Below are 21,024 nucleotides of genomic sequence, written 5' to 3'. Positions count from 1 at the left end.
TCCAACGAGAAGTTTTTGCTAGACAAATACCAGCAAGGTGATTCTGAACCTGAGTCCAATTAAATTTTGATTTATACCAAGAATCAGAAATCCTAACAGGCATCATAACAAAAGCAGGTTGCTTAACAACTAATACTGAAAGAACATTATTATCAGCATTAACACAATTAGTAAGATTGCAATATACACATTTAATCGAATAGGTATCATTGTTTTTAAAATATCTTACTACGATGTTTCCAATTAGCAGTAAATAAGGAGGATTAACACATGTCAAAACAGAAGTATACTTGATTAATTTAGCAAAGCTACTTGCATTCCCAGAGAGAATGCCTATATATCCCAAGGTAGCCCCCAATTTCCACACATAGGTTTGCCAATTTTTATTTGAAGTCCTCCAAAGTCCAACACTAACAGCTTTTTATAAAACAAAATAATTTTGACTGCCTTTATCAGAAGCCAGTTTATTTATACCCTTAACAATAGACCAGTCCACGACTATAAATGCAGGGACATTGTCCCAGGAATAGATAGTGGGTGTTTCTCCGATGCACCTTGTCCAAAGAACCATTGGTTGAGGACAAGTGTGTTGATCCCCTTTCTCACAGGACAGGTAACTCATTGGAGATGTAGGTCTGTCATTCTTAACTCCCATAGGATGGGACAATAATATCCCTCCAATGTTCCACTTTGCCTGGTTACAAAGGGAGGCTTGAACTGCCACCCCAACTTTAGATTAGTAGGCATTCTGACCTATGACCTGGACAGGGAGACTGATAAACAGTTTTGATGAATACTCTCTCTGGTAAAGCAAAGAGGATGACCTCTTCCTATTCCTGAAAAGTTAAGAGTTTTACTTGAGTTCCTTCAAAAGCAGGAAAACCCAGCAGCCAAGTGTTGACGACATAAACAAGGACTTCAGGATCATCCCAGGAAGCTGGATGTAGTAAAGGTGGATCAGGAACGTGCGTCCAATAAGCAGTCACCTTGACTGGAGGGGTCTTCATTGACATCATTATCATTGTCAGGAGAAAACTCCTCATCCATTTGTCACACCAGGCATTCCGGTAGCCACTGAGCTGCATCATTTTAATGTGAAAAACACAGACAGCTCCTCGTTCCGATATGAGTACAGGGTCGGGTCCATGCCATTGATTTGTTAAAGGATCCCTCCATTTTACCTAAGCAAAAGTTGTTTTTTTGTTTGTTTGATTGTTTTTTGTTTTTGTTTTTGTATGCCAAAATCTGTCTGTTGCAGATGTACCATGCTTATCAAAATTTAAAAAATTCAGAATGAAAAGAACATGATTAAGATGATTATTAAGTGTCCAGGGGAGTAGCTCCCCCTTCTTTGTTTTTTGCAAGTAAATCTTAATTTTATGGTGGGCACATTCTACCATGCCTTGTCCTTGAAGACTGTAAGGTATTTCAGTTATATGAGAAACTTGAAATTGTTGACAAAATCTTTTAAAAGATTTGCTAGTATATCCTGTTCCATTGTCAGTTTTGAACTGCTTAGGAACATCCAGAATAATAAAAGCCTGTAGACAATGAGCAATAACATTTTTTGCAGTTTCTCCTGGTTGAGGAGTGGCAAAAATAAATTCAGAATAGGTATCAATGCAAACGTGTACATATTTTAATTTTTAAATTTAGGAATATGAGTAATATCCATTTGCTAAATTTGATTTGGAAACAATCCTTTAGGATTGACTCCCAAATGAGGAACAGGCTGAACTGAAGACAAGTGCTGCAAGCCTTGACTATATTATGTGCCTGTTCCTTAGTCAACCCATATTTAAGTCTCAAGGTTTGGCTATTAAGATGATGCATATTATGGCATCTTGGGCTCTTTTTTAACTGTGAACAATAAAGTTTGGTGGCTTTATCTGCCAATGCATTTTCTTCAGACAGGGGTCTTGGAAAATCAGAATGAGCCCTCAAATGTCCTATATAAAAAAAGAAAGTTTCTTTCTTGTATCAAATTTTGAATTTGTAAAAATAAAATTCCAGCGGAAGAAGATGTCTGAATTTGACCTGTAGTCTGTAACCTAGGCAAAGACTGAGCTACACATACACTATCTGTAAAAATGTTTAAAGACTGCTTATTAAAAGTTTGAAACTCAGCCAATACTGTAGATAACTCTGCTATTTGTGCAGATGTGCTAGAAACTTGAAAAGAAATTATTTTTCTTTCATAGGTATAGGCAGCAACACCAGATAATGAACCATCAGTAAATACCCTTAAAGCATCAACAATTGGAATAACTTTTATTTTAAAAGGAAAAACTATAGGTTGCACCTTTACAAACTGAATTAACTTGTTTTTTTGTACCTCATCAGGTTGAATTTTGTCATAATAAGCTTACATATGTTAAAATGCCATATTTATCAGATCTCTGACAAGTCTGAGTTACTTGTATATTTTCTTTGCATATTTGAGTTACTCTTTGTCTAGCTTTATCATCTGCTCTAAACTGCATCGTATAAAACAGAATGCTATAATCTCTAATTTTGGCATATTTTTTAAATGTATGATTTAGAACAAAATTTTAGGTAGATCTATATAGGCAAACTTTATGTTTAACCAATTTTAGATTTAACCTTAAAAAAAAAGCCTAAACAAAGAAACTAGGTAAAACTCAATCTTGTACTCAACTATAATCTTTAGCATAACTTTAAATCTGCTCTTTTAAAACTAAAATCAAAGCAAAACTTTTAATTAAACAATTTATAAAGGAGCTAGCAAATCTTATTAATCCTATTATACTGTATTAAAACTTAACAGCAAAAAAATTAAAGGACAAAAGTTTTATTTAACACTAAACAAAGACCTAAATTTAGCCTGCAGCCCTCAGCAAAAATGGACTATTCTGGCCATACCAAATCTATAGGCCAGAAAGAAACAGCATTAAATCATTTATTTAGGTACTGGCAGCCAGGCATATATTTTATATGATGCTTAACAATGATCTGAATATAATCCTGCAAAAACCTGAGCTAACAAGGAGCTGTATTCCTTTTTCTCCTGTAAAAGAGCATAAGCAAGCATTTTGCATTGAAGATTCTCCAGATTTGGCAGCCTTTTTGGAGTTAATGGCAAATTTGGTGTTAATGGCATCTGAGTAGTGGAATTTGGCCTCTTGGCTCTGACTATTTTCCAAAGTCCAGTCTCTCATAGACTGACCTTGGTGGTCCTACAGGGCACTGCTCTGACCCTGAGAAACTCTGTGCATCCATAGTCCACAGACAGCAGGCTCTGTGTCACCTTGAGTGAGCTCTCCTATGTTTTGGCTAAGTAAAATTGCCTGCGTGAGAAACTGCTTGTAGTTTTTTGCCTACTTAAGTGTTAACCTGACACCCATTATCAACGCTTTGATCAGCATGTAGACTTGGTGTCCTTCTCTGTGTCGCCCTGTCTCTCTCTCTCCCTAGACCTCTCTAAGGTGGTATTTAGATGTCACTGCTGGCCAGTGACATCCAGTCTTTTTAAATGAAGAACAACATATTTTATAGTTTGTTTTTTTACATGATATATTGTAATAACTGCAGTTTTTGTTTAATTGGCTCAAACAGCATGGCTTGGTTTTAGTTTCTAAAATTAATAAAATAAATACCAAGGTCTTTTGACCTCCCCTAAAGGGTTGAGAAACTGTTTTAAGTTTTTTGTTAGACTGTCCAAGGGTTATTATTTTAAAATACCTGATAAATTTTAAAATGTTTTATAGAATTTAACTCCGATGGTCCAGGACCAAACTCAGAGGTGTTGATTTAAACTCTCATGTCTAAAAATATTAATATCATCAATCAGATTTTAAAATATCATCAAGTCCACAAATAAACACATACACACATAGTGACAGATCTGAGGAACATAGAAATCCAACATTGTCACCTTGGAGTAACCAGAATGCTCAAATACCAGGACTTGACCAGACCCTACCCGACATAAGTCCCACAGATTCCAGAAGAAGTGACCCCCTCATGGGTCCCCCCCACACACATCGATACCAGAAGGAGCAGAGGTCCCATGGTTCTCTCCACAGCTTCCATATGGAAGCCCTCTTATCACACAGAGTAGGGTCCCAGCAACCCTCTCTCCTAGTCCCAAAAGAAATAAAGTCTTTATGGGCCTCTTCCCTGGGAAATGGAGTGTCCTCCATATTCCTTCAACCAGATTAGAAACTCTCCAAGTTTCCCCAGACCTCCCGAGCAAACCAAAAACTAGAAACCAAAACAGATAGCCGGCAGACAAAAACAAAAAACAGAGACAAAGACACAAAACAACTGCGGGACCTGCTTTTTAAACATTTAAATATATATATTTTTAAAACCTGTTTTTGTAATATTAAAACAAAGCATCCTCTTTAGGAGTGAAATCATAAAGCACATTTATAATTTTAAAAGTCAAAACCAGACTTTAAAATTTACCAGTACAAACAATCCAATTTATTATTATCATTTATTACTATTATTATTATTGTTTTTTTAATTTCTCTAATTTCCTTAATAACTGAACTTGTTCCCTTTCTAATTGGACTTTCTCTAGGAGAACAGTAATATTTTCCTGAAGTGGTCTCGTATCTCCTGCACATGTGTTAGGGAAAGCCATAGGAACAGCGGGCGCGGAAGGCTGGTCTGAATTATGAGACTTGGCAGTTTCTTCCTCTGACTCCGTATCATCCTCCGTATCTGGCCCTTTTCCTAAATTATTTTCTGCTCTCAAATTGCATAAATCTGTTTGAGCTCCTTTATGAACATTTGAAATAACCTTAGAAGTACTTTTTTTTTCTCTGCCTGTTTGGCTGCTCTAATTTCTCCAAGTAACTCTTTAGCTTGTAAGATCAAATTTGTCATTTTATCACTCTCATGCCTAGGATCCAGCATGTCTCTAATTGAGTCCACAGAGAAAAAGTTATAACAGGTACCTTCTCCGAACTATTATTAGTGTAATATTCTTGCAATCTTTTCCCTACCCTCCCCCAAGTTTCCAGATTTATTGTACCTTCAACTGGGAACCAGGGACAGACTTCATTTAAAAACTAAAGGGGATAAGGGCGTTTCTCCCAATTCCTCACATTTATTAGCATTGACTTTAAAGTCCTCATAAATAACTCCCTGCTACTGCTCTGCCCCCATGATTACCCTGCCTGCCTACCTTGTCTTCCTCCATGCGATGGACGGTCGTCACAAAGCACTTTTTTTTTTTTTTTTACCTAAGCATCCCCAGCTCCAAAAACCAGTGTTTCTCACTTTGCCCCTCATTTTCAAGGTCCCTGTTAGGGCACCAACTGACCCGTCCCGCGGGCTAGTCGGAAAGGGTCCACCTGAAAGAGGGAGTGGAAATTGGGGAACAGAGATGTGAAGAATGGAGACAAGACAGATTCCTGATCAAGTCTCAGTTTACTGAATGTGCAAACAACACTTATAAAGCAAAGGGTACAAGCAAATTTTTTTCACAGTATCAACACATCTGTGCCACCTGGCAAGGCATGCAGGAATTAACTCAAGGTTATACAAAGTTTGCTGTCTGGTTCCCAAGGTTGCAGGGAGCTTGCTATCTACTTCTCAGGCTCAGAGCACCCTGCTTGCAGAGACTGCCAAGGACAGTCTCTGAGAAATGGAACTATGGATAAGACCCGCATCTGCCAAGGCCATTTGGAAGAATTCCAATTCCCAGACTCCTTCAGCCAAGAAAACCGGGACCCAGGATGGGGACTGCAGAGAGTAATGTGTCAACCAAAGAGCATACATAGAGAGGACCTGAACCCCCTGATCAGATGTAGCCAATAAGCTCTCAGTCTCCATGTGGGTTCCCTACAAAGGGAGAAGAGACACTTTCTCACATGAATTCGGTTGTCTGCTTCTTGATCAATTCTCCCTGATGGGGTGACCTAGCCAGCTCACAGAGGAAGAGGATCCAGGCAGTCCTGATGGGACCTGATAGGCTAGGGTCAGACAGTAGGGGAGGAGGACTTCTGCTATCAGTGGACCAGGGAAGAGGGATAGGGGAGGAAGAGCGAGGGAGAGTGAGACAGAAAGGAGATGAGGGAGGGGGCTCTAACTGGGATACAAAGTGAATAAATTATTATTTTTATTAATAATAATAATAGAGAGGAAAAGACATTTGAACCGAGAAATGGTTAATTATAAGCTGTGTGGGTGGAGAAATAGCCCGTGAATAAGGAAAAATTCAAGGCACTTGAGCAGCTGGTACAAGAGTAGCAGAAAACTCAACATACAGAAAAGTATACAAGTCCTAGGAATTCTCCCATACTTTTCATTAAAAACAATTCTGGAAGTTTGATGATGTTTACTGGCCTAAAGGGTATAAATAAAGTGATAGACCTATAAGTCCATTACAGACTATAATCTCCTTACCTTCTCCATTACCAAAAGTATGGCCTGTAATAATAATTGTCTTAAAAGGGTACTTTTTTTTTTACTATTTCTCTACAAGATGAAGATAGATAAAAATTTGTAGTATCTGCTTATAGCAATGCTCATTCAGTGAAAAGATAACAATTTAAAGTTCTTCCTCAAGGAATAGTCCAACTCTATGCCAATATTTTGGGCAGCAGCCACTGGAAATAATTCATGAACTGTATCCTCAATCCATAACTTACCATTATATGGTTGTTATATTGTTGGTGATTCCAATGCAAATACATTAGCAAAAATGTTTAATGAAGCAAAAGAAACTTACATAGTTAGGCTTTACAGATTGTTCCTGAAAAGTTAGGATATATTACCAAATGCCTAGGATTTAAGTTAGGTCCACAAAGATACAACCACAAAGGTAAAGATCAAAAGAAATCAGTTATAAACTCTTAATGACTTTCAAAATTATTGGGAGATACTAACCGGTTACAGCTTACTTTTGGATTAAACATTCAAGAATTAATTTGTTTCAAGCCTTACAAGGTGATTAAAACTTGAACAGTCTAGACAATTAACAGCTGAAGCAGAGTTGACTCAGAGCAAAAATTTCTGGATGTATATATGTACTTCCTAGATCTCCAGTGTGACTGTATTCTAATAATATTGGCTTCTACTCATTTCCATGCTCGACTCATATAGAGGGAAGATAATATTTTAGAATGGAGCTTCTAAGCACATGAAAAAATTGAGAAAACTAAAACTTTTAATTTTCATTTTAATTTTTTATATTAATTACAGTTTATTTACTTTGTATCCCAACTGTAGCCCCTTCTTTCATTCTCTCCCAATCCCACCCTCTCTTCCCCTTCTCCCATGCCCCTCCCCTAGTTAGCTGATAGGGGAGGTCCTCCTCCCTTTCCATCTGACCATATCCTATCAGTTCTCATCAGGACTGGCTGCATTCTCTTCCTCTGAGGCCTGGGAAGGCTGCTAGCCCCTCAGGGAGAGATGATCAAAGAGCCAACCACTGAGTTCATGCCAGAGATAGTCTCTGTTCACACTTGGAGACTGAGCTTCCATGGGCTACAACTGTGCAGGGGTTCTAGGTTATCTCCATGCATTGTCCTTTTTGGAGTATCAGTCTCACAAAAAACCCCTGAGCTCAGATTTTTGGTTCTGTTAATCTCCTTGTGGAGCTCCTGTTTCCTCCAGGTCTTTCTATCTTCCCCTTCTTTCGTAAGATTCCTTGCACTCAGCCCAAAGTTTGGCTGTGAGTCTCAGCATCTGCTTAGAAATACTCAAGTGACAACCCATGCTGGAGATGAAGAGGAGCAAGGGAAACCTTCCTCCACTGCTGGCAGGAATGTAAACTTGTGCAACCACTTTGGAAATCAATGTGGTGCTTTCTCAGACAATTAGGAATAATAATTCCTCAAGATCTGCTGTACCACTCCCAGGCACATATCAAAAAAAAAAAAAAAAAAAAAAAAAAAGATCAAGTACACAACAAGGACATTTGCTCAACCATGTTTGTAGCAGCTTTATTTGTGATAGCCAGAACCTGGAAGCAACCCAGATGTCCCTCAACGGAGGAATGGATACAGAAATTGTGGTACTTTTACACAATGGAATATTACTCAGCAATTAAAAACAAGGAAATCATGAAATTTGAGGACAAATGGTGGAATCTAGAAAAGATCATCTTGAGTGAGGTATCCCAGAAGCAAAAAGACACACATGGTATCTACTCACTTAAAAGTGGATATTAGACCAATAATATAGAAAAATTAAAACTTACGTTGAAAAGTTTTCTTAACTAATTATGAAATGAAGAATAAGACTTCATCAATTAACAGAAATAAACACAGCTGAGAATATAGTGCCTTATACCAATGCTGAATTAACTTATTATGCATTATTAATGAAGACAGACAAAGAGCATATAACAATTTTGGGGGGAGAATTTAAGAACAGATATCCCAAAAGCAAGTGATTCCAGTTCATAAAAATAGTTAATTAGATTCTCCCCCATATAGTAAAAAGAACAATAATTGCTGAAGCTCCTACATTTTATAATGATGCGAATTAATCAGGAATAACAATTTGATAAGTTAGGAAATATAAATAAAGTAATTCAAAATGCATATGCTTCAGTTAAAAAAATTAGAGTTATATATAACTCTTATGGCTTTATTTGATTTTACTGAGCCCATCAATATAATTACTGACAAAATATGCAGAGAGGGTTGTGTTAAATATAGAAACTACTCAACTTATTCCTGATAATTCAGGATAAACATCATTATTTATACAACTGCAACAGACAATTCAAAACATAAATATATTACCTCTATTTAATTTCATATGGAATATCCTGGTCCACTGCACAAGAAAATGAATATGTGGACCAATTATTAAAAGGAAATGTGCTAAAATTCTCAGAATATCATAAAAATATGAATCATGTTAACAGAAAGTTAAATGAGAAACTTTTCCATTACTTGGCAACAAGCCAAAGAAATTATGAAAGAAAAAAAAATTCTAACTGTCCTCTGTTTAATCAAGTTCACTTAGGTGCTAGAATTAACACTAAGGGTATGCAAAGAAATGAAATTTGGCAGATGGATATGCTTCACTTTGCAGAAATTGAGAAACAATAATCTGTACTTCATATCATTGATACCTATTCAGAATTACAAGAGGTTTCTACTACTTTGAGTTCTGAAAAGTCTGAGTCTATAATTGTACATTTGTTGGAGGTGATGGCTATCATCACTATTACAAATTAAGACTGATAATGCCCCATATATGTTTTCAGTAAGATGAGGTATTTTGCCTATTAAAATATAAAATATGGAACAGGTATAGCAACAGTTATAGAATGATCTAAACATACCTTAAAAAGAGGCTTAATAAGTAGAAAAGAGGAATGAGAACTTTCAGAAATAGACAAATAATGTTTTATTAACTTTAAATTATTGAAGGCCAGTGAGGCAGGGACAACAGCTTCCGAAAGACACAAGATTTTAAAAATATGCTTAGTTAGAAGGCGTGAGTCCCACCAAAATTGATAAAAAAATTGGTCAGAGTAAGAGAAATTTTGACATGAAAGGCATGAATCAAGGAAGAGATTCAGAAAGACAGCAGTGCAGATGATGCAGAAAACTGAACTCACCTGCATGAGGATAGATGAACAAACTGAAGAAGAACAGATTGTTCATCAAACTGGCAGCCTGGAAAACCTTGATGCTGAAGTGGACATTTGCTGAAAGACAGATGATCAGGACTGCAACTACTGAAGCATTATCACATCAAAAAGTCTTCACAAAAGACATTTAGACTTTTAAGTTTATGAGATTCATAATTGTTTCTATTGTAATAGTTAAACTGTGTGTGACTATTAGTTTAAACAGAAAAGGGGAAGACTTAGAGGAATTTTAATCCACCAACATAGCTACTCTTGCAAGGGAAAACCAAAGATCTAGGTCTATGTGATATAGCTCATAAATACACATTTAAGCTAGCTTTAATCCTGAACAGTAACTTCTAATTGAAGAACACATTGTGATTCACATCAGAGAAAGATTTGACTGAATGGCTCAGAGATATATTATGCCCAACTCTTAAGAGCAACACACATGTACACATAGAGAGAGGGAGCGAGAAAGATAGACAGTACATTACAGTACAGTGGAGGAGAGTGCAGTACAGGAATACAATACAGTTCGTGCAGTCAGGTACAATTTGGTTGAGTTCAGTGCAGACTTTCGGAGTAGTTCAATTCATAGAGTTCACAGGCAGTTTTTCCACAAGAAAAATCAATTGAGAAGCCAAACTGATTCAATCAGCTTGGAAAGAAGTTTTGAACCAGAACAACTGAGTTGAACCAGATAGCCACAGTTCAAAAAGAGCCTGAAAGGTTAAGTTTATATAGTAGTAAGTCTCACAGGCCCAAAACACTCTAGGCCAGGTTAGCAAACAGCAGCTTGAAGCTCGAAGCTTGCAGAATAGATTGTGAGAAGGCTAGAAGGATGCAGAGCATTAGGCCAAGGAATATTTAGATGGATGCAGTGAAATGTTCGTTAAGGTGATACAGGCAAACATTTGACTTATAGATAAAAATCAATTGACCCTACTTGGTAGATAATATTTAATATTATACTGAAATACACTATAAAGCCTTTGACCTTGGACATAAATATGTGTCATCCAAGTATTTTGAATTTGAAGTTAGTGGAGAATTTTCTTACATAATATGAAATTTGATATGCAGAAAGATAATATTTATATGTATAAAACATGTGTGCATAATAGGAAGACAAGTAGATTTGCAGTAATGTGACCTGACTCCAGGGTGTCATTATGTTTATTAGTCAAGAGCTCAATTACTTAGCTGTATCTCTAGCTACAGATACTGTCTAGTTATTAACTGTCCAGTTAATATTATATAGGTAATGAAAAATCACAGCAAGCTATATATAAGAATTCAGTATTTTAGGCCATATATGTAATTATTAATATATAGTATATCTTTTTCATTTTGAAGATAATTTCTTTTAGTTTAGAAGAATATAGCATTTGATTTTCTTAATAAGATTGTGGAAGACATACAGTCTCTCTCAGGAAAACTCTTGAGGTATGACTATTTCTAGTTTTCAGAGAAGATCTATAATTTGTAAATGGGACCTCTTGAAACTGAAAAGCTTCTGTAAAGCAAAGGACATTATCAATAGAAAGAAATGGCAGTCTACAGTCCTACATCTGACAAAGGGCTTATTCCCAGAATATAGAAAGAACTGAAGAACGTAAACACCAACAAACTAAATAATCAAATTACAAATGGGATACAGAGCTAAACAGAGCATTTTCAACAGAGGAATCCCAAATGACAGAGAAGCATGTTAAAAAAAAAAAAAAAGCTTGGGTTTTTGTTGTTGTTGTTTGGTACTGCTATTATTTTTTTTTTATTTTTTAAATTTTATTTTTCTTATTAGTTACATTTTGTTAACTCTGTATCCCAGCTGTATCCCGCTCCCTCATTCCCTCCCCAATCCCACCCTTCCTCCCTCATCTCCTCCCTGCCCCTTTCCAAGTCCACTGATAGGGGAGGACCTCCTCCCCTTTCATATGACTCTGTTTTGTCAGGTATCTTCAGGACTGGCTGCAAAGTCCTCCTCTGTGGCTTAATAGTACTGCTCCTCCCTTGGGAGGTGGGGAGGTCAAAGAGCCTGCTATTAAGTTCCTGTTAGAAATAGTCCTTGTTCCTCTTACTATAGGAAACCAATTGGTTACTGAGCTATCACGGGTCACATCCGAGTAGAGGTTCTAGGTTATATCAACTCATGGTCTTTGGTTGAGTGTCCATCTCAGAAAAGACCCTGTGCCCAGATATGTTTGGCCCTTGTGGAGCTCCTATCCTTTCCACATCAAACTCCCCTTCTTTCATATGATTCCCTGTACTCTGCCAAAGGTTTGGTTATGAGTCTTATTATCTACTCTGTAACACTGCTAGGTAGAGTCTTTCAGAAAAAAGCTCATTTTTAATAGTTGAGTAGTATTCCATTGTGTAAATGTGCCACAATTTCTGTATCTGTTCCTTAATTGATTCTTTCTCTCTGCTGTGTAATTTCCACAGAGCTAGAGGGTTCTATGGATATGTTTGGGGAAAATAAATTTGTCAATAAACTCATCAAAGATTGGATCTTGCATATAGTAATGTTGACCTAATAGGAAAGACATGACCATGGGTGAATTAGTGACACTGCTCTCATGTAGTAATTAATTGCTCTCAGAACTGACTAGAGGCCTGCTCTGCAGTATGGAATGTTATATCTGATACTATAACATTATAAAAAAAATCATGGATGGGAAGTTCATAAGCCCTAAGGTAGAAGTTACTAATGTTATATCCCTGTTTATCAAGTCAAATCTCCTTCATAACACTTATGTCTATATTTATAGGAAAGACTAATCTCTAGATATAACTAAACAACTTAAAAATGTTTTTAAAAATACCTGAGATAGATTTTGCTTGGATAGAAACTCAAAATGTGTATATAATAAGAAAATTATTTCCCATCATCTATAAATGTTACAGATTTAAGAAAACAGACATTTGTCAAATAAGAATATTTCGTCTTTGTATACCAGTTTGGCAAGTAAAAATGTAGGTTACAGAACAGGAAAAAAATCACTTGAAATAATAAAGAAGTCTAAACACCTGCCTTCAAAACATGTCATTACAATTCAAGAGGGGAAATAGGCAACTAGGCTTATGAATGGGGATATATTTAACCATTTTTAAAAATACAATAAATGTGGATATATATGTTTTTGTGTGTGTATATGCATACATATGTTTCTGCATATGTGAAAGGAAGATTGAAAATGTTTATTTTAAGTGAGTCGTTATAGAAACCCAGATACACAGCACACTGAAGGTTGAAAATGGGATTGAGTTTCTGACAGCTGTAGTTCTGGTTGACAATTTGGAGAAAACTAGTAATTCTATAGCGTGTTGTTGACAAGTTATAACAATTTGCAAGTTACTGAGAAATGTCTCATTGTTCCATAAAGCTATTCATTTGACTATTATCATGTATATAATGAAATATATATAGAAGCTGTTAGTTCTTGTAATCACAACTGTTCAAATCTGAAAGCAAATCTAATAGGTATCATTGTATCATTGAAATAGTTACATATCATAGCATGATGAACTTAGTCTTAAAAACCTTAGAATGTGTTTCTTTAATGTTTTATTAAAACAATCATTAGTGATTACTGTTAATTTTCTAATTTTTAAAAGTACATTTCTTGATATTCAAGCACCTGTAATATCACTATTCATTAGGCTAAGGTGTCAGATATTAAGACCAAGGGACACCATCCTATAAACCACATTTGATGTCAAAGTGTGTTTTAAAATAGCATGCCTAAAGGTTTTCTGTATATATTAAAATCATATGCATATAAAAACAGATGGAGTTTCTCTGAATATATTTGGCTCATTGTATGTGACGATGGATGCATTTCGATCATAAGATTGTGTAAGAGGTTACACAATCTTGGAATGGAATTCATGTGTGCGATTATTTTCATGTACACGCTACAGAGACTTGAAATGACTGAAAGGATGATTTACCTATGTCACAATGACTTGCTTTTATGCACAGTGAGATTTCTATTAAGTCTTTTCCCTAAAAGGAGCACTGTTTCAGCACAGCAGCTTCCTGCTGCTTTTCCTATGGCTTGCTTTTCTATACTATTATATCTGAAAGTGCATCATTACTGTTGCAGAACAGAAACTCATGATATGTAATGATTATTTCAGAGAAAAGAACAGAAACTGAGAGTTTGGGGAATAAACATTTTTTCTCTTTTCCCCTACATTTGTGACTGCTACAGAGGACCTCTGTGTTATGAGCTTAGATATTCACATATTTGGTCAAGAATTGGTAATTGTAAATAGTATGTTTTCATTGCTAAGGTTCCTTTCTGATATAAAAATTCAGGGTTAACTTTTAGGTTGAATGCAGAATTTTCACAGACAATAGCATGAAATAATATAAATCATTTAAACAACACATTCGGCATCTTTTTTCAAAGCTTTCCTCTGTGGCAGAAATTTGTATACAGACCATATCAGAAAACAAAATTGATATCTACAATAAATCTCCTTACCACTCTGAAACCCAAGAATGCCTCAGCTTAAGCTGGAAGGAATATTGCCACGCTACCCTGGTGTACACAATTAAGCTACATTTACCACATGTAGTGTTGAAATCTACAGGTGTTGAGTTGGTCTCTTCCATTTTACTTCATTGAATAATATACACTAAGCTTTTTCAATGTTAAGGTCTTATTTTATTTTAACTCACCAAAATTAATTGAATAATTAAATTACAATAATTTTACATCTTCTAAAAATATTTTAATAAGCATATTTTTAATTTCCTTTCCCCATGACTCCCCTCTCAAACACACAGAAACACACACACACACACACATACAAAGCAAAAATCAAATAAGTAAACAAGAACCAAAAATTATAGAGTATTTTTTTTTCAAAACATAGCAAAGAAAATAGAAAGGATTCAACAAACAAACAAATGTGGAATTTTCTTTGTGTTTGCCAATTAATCTTGATCAGAGGATCTGCCTGAGAGTTGTTGATATGCTCAGTGATAATACTTGGGGAGGGGGAACCAAAACCAAAACCAAACACAAAACAATAAAAGACAAACAAACAAACAAGAAACCCAACTAATTTTTCCTTTTACAACAAGCATCAATTTGAAAACAGCTTCTTGATTAGAACTAGCACTTTAAGTCAACTTCCTAATGATAGAGGCGGGATTTTGTTTGGTTTGAACCTATGCAGGCCCTGTGCATGCTGCCACAGTCCCTGAAAGTTAATATGTGTACTAGTCCTGTTCTGTCTGGAAGACACTGTTTCATTTCAGTCAGTCACCAATTCTGGCACTTACAATCTTTCCATCTTGTCTTCCACATAGTTCCCTGAGCTATGAGAGGAGAAGTATGATAAAGATATCTTATTTAGAGCTGAGTGTTCCAAGTTCTCTCACTCTATGTTAAGTGACATCTACTGCAAGAAGCTACTTTTCTGATGTGGGTTAAATGAAGCAGTGATGTATGCATATAGAAATAGGCCATTAGTAGTCATGTTCTTAGCATGTTAACAATAGTAGATTTAACCATGGGAACTATGGCCTATCTAATCTCAGGGTCTTGGCTACTCTAATGTACACTGTTGTACTTAAATTTCCATGTATTGAATTATTTGAAATAGTTTCCTTAAAGGTTTGAATAGCTAATAATAGCTACTATGCATCGGGGCTTACTATGTAACAAGCCTTAAATAACAATATACTTGGAGTTTTGTAATCAAATAGCAAATGGATTTTTTAACTTTAAGATTCACATCTCAATATATAATAGATATTTACACTAAATGTCATTGACTATAAGACTAAATTACTTCTGAATCAAATATCCCAGCAGATTTATTATCAATATCTGTTATAGATAATGAAGTTGAACATTAGAGAATAATTTGTTTTGAATGAAATAATAGTATTTGGTAAATGCACTGAAATTCTAGTCTTACACATAATTTACAAAGTTTTGGTTCTAATTGCACACAAGTCATCTTTGTCCCTCAAGAACAACATCCTTCTTTCCAGAATAATACATGACATCTCCACATGTCTGGTGAATGTTTTGGTTCCTACTTGAAGTGCTTCCCAAGGAGCTCTGTGCCAACTCAGAGTATCCAAGCGTCCTACTCACAGCACAGACATATTTTCCTGTTGAGCAAAATGTTGATGATGGTTTCTAATCCTTTGTTCCATAGATTTATCTCTACAATAATGTATTCACCACAAAAATGATTCTTAAATTTTGTGTTTGTGTGTGTGTGTGTGTGTGTGTGTTTCCAGGACATGGTTTTCCTGTGTTGCCTTGGATGTCCTGGACTTGCCTTGTACCTGACTGGCCTTGACCTCACAGAGATTTTTCTGCCTCTCCCTCACTGAGTGCTGGGATCACAGGTATTCACCACTTTAATTAAAAATTCTTAAGTGTCTACATTAAATTCCAAACAGTAAGACCCATGGAAGATGCTTAATTCTCCTTCAGAAGGGCAAACAGACACCAGAAGCAATAGAAGAGAGGGAACAGGACTGGAGCCTACCACAGATGTCCTCTGAAACACTCCATCCCGCAGGGGATCTAAGCAGATGCAGAGACCCACAGCCAAACTTTGGGCAGAGTGCAGGAAGTCTTCTGGAAGAAGGGGGAGATAGAAAGACCCAGAGGGCACTGGAGCTCCACAAGGAGACCAACAGAGACAAAAAACCTGGGCCCAAGGGGGCCTGGAGAGAATGATGCATCACCCAGTACCATGCCTGGAGAGGACTTTGACCTCAAGCTCAGATGTATCCCATAAGCAGCTCAGTCTCCATGTGGGTTCCCTAGTAATGGGAGCAGGGACTTTCCCTGACATGAGCTCAGTTGCCTACTCTTTAATCATTTAGCCTTGGTGGTGTTTTGGAACCTAAATAGTAAGAGGATCTAGGCAGTCCTGATGAGATCTGATTGGCTAGGGTCAGATAGGAGAACAGAAGGACTTCCTCTATCAGTTATCTAGGGGAGAGGGAGAGTTTGGGGAAGGGGAAATGATGGTGGGACCAGGAGGAGATGAGAGAGATCTCATCTCAACTGGGATATAAAGTAAATAAATTGTAAATAAAAATAATAATACATTAACTGCAACTCTCAGTTCATTGATTTATTTTAATGTGTAACAAATACTATACAGTACTCACACCATTGCTTTAAGGTCTACAGTGAAGGGTTGCAATGCATTATCTCCATTTTTTTTCTTCAAATTTATCTTTGACATTTTTTAAAATTTATGATACTTAGAACCCAGTTGCTTGCACATGATAGGCAAGCACTCTACTACTTAATCGCTGATTTATTTATTTATTTTTACTTATTTATACATTTGGGACAGACGCATTAAGTTTTGTAACCTTGGTCTTAAACTTATGTTATAGCCCATCCAGGAGTTGAACTGTTTTCCCTTCCAAGTTGTTGGGTTTATAATCTTAAACCACTATATCAGAGAAAATCATCTTTTAGTTTTAAAGAAAAATTAGCCTTACCAGGCCACAGAAGAGGACAATGCAGCCACTTTCGATGAGAACTGATAGACTAAGATCAGAAAGAAGGAGAGGAGAACCTCCCCTTTCAGTGGACTTGGGGAGTGGCATGAATGCAGAAAGAGGAGGAAAGGTGGGATCAGGAGGGGAGGAGGGAGGGGCTTATGGGGGGATACAAAATTAATAAAGTGTAATTAATAAAAAGTTTTTTAAAAAATAGCAAAGTTAGAGAAATAAAAATTCCCAAACAATGTTAAAATTGAGAGTCATTGTTTCAATCCAGGATGAAAATAAGTTCCCATTATTAAAAGCCCAAACAAAAAATAAAATAAAATAATAAAAAGCCCAAATAATCTTAGAACTCTAAGACATCATCAGCACACATACTGAACCACACTGTCTAACTATTGCATCTAAATCACTAATACTTCCATTTAATGTGTTTTTTCTTATTTTTGTGACTATAATTTGACCAAATTCATGAATGAAAAAATTAATTTAATTTATTTTCAGTGATTTTTTTCCTGGCAGGCAGGATGTGTCCACTGGTTCAATGGTGACATTCCTGTTCTGGGGATAACATATTGCCTTCTGTTGGATTTGTGTCATATGCCTCACAAGGAAACACATGCCTGGTTGCTTAAAACCGGGCAAGAGCCTGTCACCTGGACAGACAATAAGCCCTTGCTGGGAACCCACTACTATTCATTTGCTGAATTGTCATAATTTCCAATTTTACATCCTCATATATATCTCCATAAACGAATACTGCAATCAGTCTTCATCTGACAGGTGTCTTAGTATAGAAGGCAAAGATTGACCCAGAGACCCACAGTGGGCCAAAATGATGGTGAAATGCTCTTCCAAATAACTACAACAGTATCACCCCCCAAAGGCTCAAAACAACATAGAAGAGAAACTTAAAAAGTATAAGAACAAGAAAGATGTGCACTAAGAGATTTTCTATCTCCTGGACATGCATAGACTTTGCACACATGAAGTCACTGTATCTGGTCTTATATATGCAAATATGCTTAAGACAGTACCCTTAATAAATTTGAGCACAGGGATCTTTCTTGAGACTCATACTCCAACCAAATACCATGCATGGACATAACCTAGAACTCCTGTACAGATGTAGCCAAGGCAGTTCAGTGTCCAAGTAGCCTCTATAGTAATGGGATCAGGGACTGCTTCTGACGTGAACTGATTGGCCTGCTCTTTGATCACCTCCCCCTGAGGGGGAGCAGCCTTATCAGGCCACAGAGGAAAACAATGCAGCCATTCCTGATGAGACCTAACAGACTAGGATCAGAAGGAAGAAAAAGAAACCCTCCCCTACCAGGGGACTTGGGGAGGGGAGTGTGTGGAGAATGGGAAGGAAGGAAGGGATTGGGAGGGGAGGAGGGAGGGAACTACAGAAGGGATACAAAGTAAATAATGTATAATTAAAAATATTAAACAGAAATTTCTTTATTTATAATATTAGAAGTTACTAAAATTAACTGTACTGTTAACTAAGAATTTTTGTAGCTTTAATAAGTGTTCAAATGAACTAGTTTCTACTAGGACATTCATTCAAACAGATTTAATATAGTTTGACATGGTACCTCTGAGCAATAGAAATTATTGTTAAGTGTATATAAAGACTGTATTTACATACAAAAATATTTGTTACATAGAAAATATAAAGCTATTATCTCTTCCTAGGATAAATAAATTTGCTTCAAGGTTTTATGATTGGGGGGAGTCCAAGATGGTGGCAACTAGCACACACCATATCTGAGGTGTACAGGATCCGAAACTCCAAAATCGGTGCATGGAGGGGCAGCTAAAGCCAGAACATTGACATTAAGGCTTCCTAGGTGAGAAGGGATAACTCATGAGCTGGGAAAATTTGGATCCAGGTCATCCATGGACATCTCCTGGGACTGGGAGTAGCAAATATTCAACACCCTTGCAATTCCCCTTGCCCCAAGCATGAGCCTCCCGGGGTACTCAGCAGCAGCTGCAGTGGTTGCCCCAAACATGATCCTCATGCCCCCTAACTGAGGTGGCAGAAACAGAGGCAATACTGCTTTCCCAGGTCTGCAGCTGCATCAGGGTGAACTAACCCAAGCAGGAGCCTCCATGCTTGGTGATTAAGATAGCAGAGGCAGCGCCCTAAGTACAGGTCTGCCTGTCAGGCAGCCACAGTGGACAGCACTGAGCTGAAGGATCTCCTACACTCTCATTAGCTCCTGCAGGCCCAAATCTGAGAGTAGAGAAGAGAACAGAGGGAACAACTGTGCTTTCCATTTAGGCCTGCTAGTAAGTGAGAGCACCTTCAAGTGAGTGCAAGCAGGACTAGAGATCCAGGGTCCCTCTAAGCTAGCAGCCAGATATCAGATTCCTCCCATCCACTGTGGACAACATAGGGATTCTTGGGACAGTGTTCTCAACACTGAAGCTCCTGTTCTGTAGGTCTACCAGTAGAGTTGAGGCAAACAATTCCTGGAGCCAAGACAGATTTGAATACCAGGAGGACAGTACTATAGGCCTTAGCTACAGCTGAAATACCAGCATACACAAGAGAAAAGGTGGACCTCTCTCCACTTCCTGAACTATACTCCAGACACCAGAGACAGATGACCCATTCTGTATTGCAGCTTCAGGAACAAAAAGTGAAGGTTATGGATAAGCAGATGGCCAGAGGTCAGCTTAAGAACACATCCTACAAAAATCAGGAATTCCTAGATTCACCAAAACCCCCAAAATCAGTGGATATTTTACTTCATTGGAAACACAGGAAAATGATTTTAAAGCTATGCTTATCGAGTTATTAGAGGCACATAAAGAAGAAATGAACAAAAATATCAAAGAAATAGCCAAATATATAGAAACATATATACAGGAAATGAACAAAGCTCTGAAAGAAATACAGGCAAATATAACAATACAAATAGAGGCACATAAAGAGGAAATAAATAAAAAATAGAGGCCTAGTATCCACTCATAAGTGAATACATACCATGTGTGTCTTTTTGTTTCTGGAATACCTCACTCAGGATGATCTTTTCTAGATCTCACCATTTGCCTGCAAATTTCATGATTTCTCTGTTTTTAATTACTGAGTAATATTTCATTGTGTTAATGTACCTCAATTTTAGTATCCATTTCTCCTTTGAGGGGTTTCTAGGTTGTTTCCAGGTTCTGGCTATTGTAAATAAAGCTGCTACGAACATGGTTGAACAAACGTCCTTGTTGTGTACTTGAGCATCTTTTGGATATATGTCTAAGAGTGGTATAGCTGGATCTTGAGGAAGTACTATTCCTAATTGTCTGAGAAAGTACCAGACTGATTTCCAAAGTGGTTGTACAAGTTTACATTCTCACTAGTTATAAGTGGATACTAGACCTAAAAGATAGGATAAACACACTAAAGTTGGTACACTTAAAAAAGCTAAACAAGAAGGAGGACCTAGGGAAAGATGATCAATTCTTACTTAGAATGACAAATGGGATGGACATTGGAAGTAGGAGAAAACAAGGAACAGGACAGGAGCCTACCATAGAGGGCCTCTGAAAAACTCTACCTAGCATTGTATCAAAGCAGATGCTGAGACTCATAACCAAACTTTGGACAAAGTGCAGGAAATAATATGAATGAAGGGGGAGATAGTATGACCTGGAGACCACAGGAGCTCCACAAGGATCAAATATATCTGGACACAGGAGTCTTTTCTGGGACATTTCTCAAATTCATATGGTAAAACAAAAGACCCAGAATTGCAAAACTATCCTGTACAACAACAGATCATCTGGAGGCTATCTGAGGTATAGCCTTCAATGATCTCAAGCTATACTACAGAGCAATAGTATTAAAAACTTCATGATAGTGACATAGACTCAGAATGGTGGATCAACAGAATTGAATAGAAGACCCAGAAATAACCCCCCACACATATGGATATTT

The sequence above is a fragment of the Meriones unguiculatus genome, chromosome 2, assembly GCF_030254825.1.
Source record: "Meriones unguiculatus strain TT.TT164.6M chromosome 2, Bangor_MerUng_6.1, whole genome shotgun sequence".
Classification (NCBI taxonomy): domain Eukaryota; kingdom Metazoa; phylum Chordata; class Mammalia; order Rodentia; family Muridae; genus Meriones; species Meriones unguiculatus.
This window is presented reverse-complemented; position numbering follows the sequence as displayed.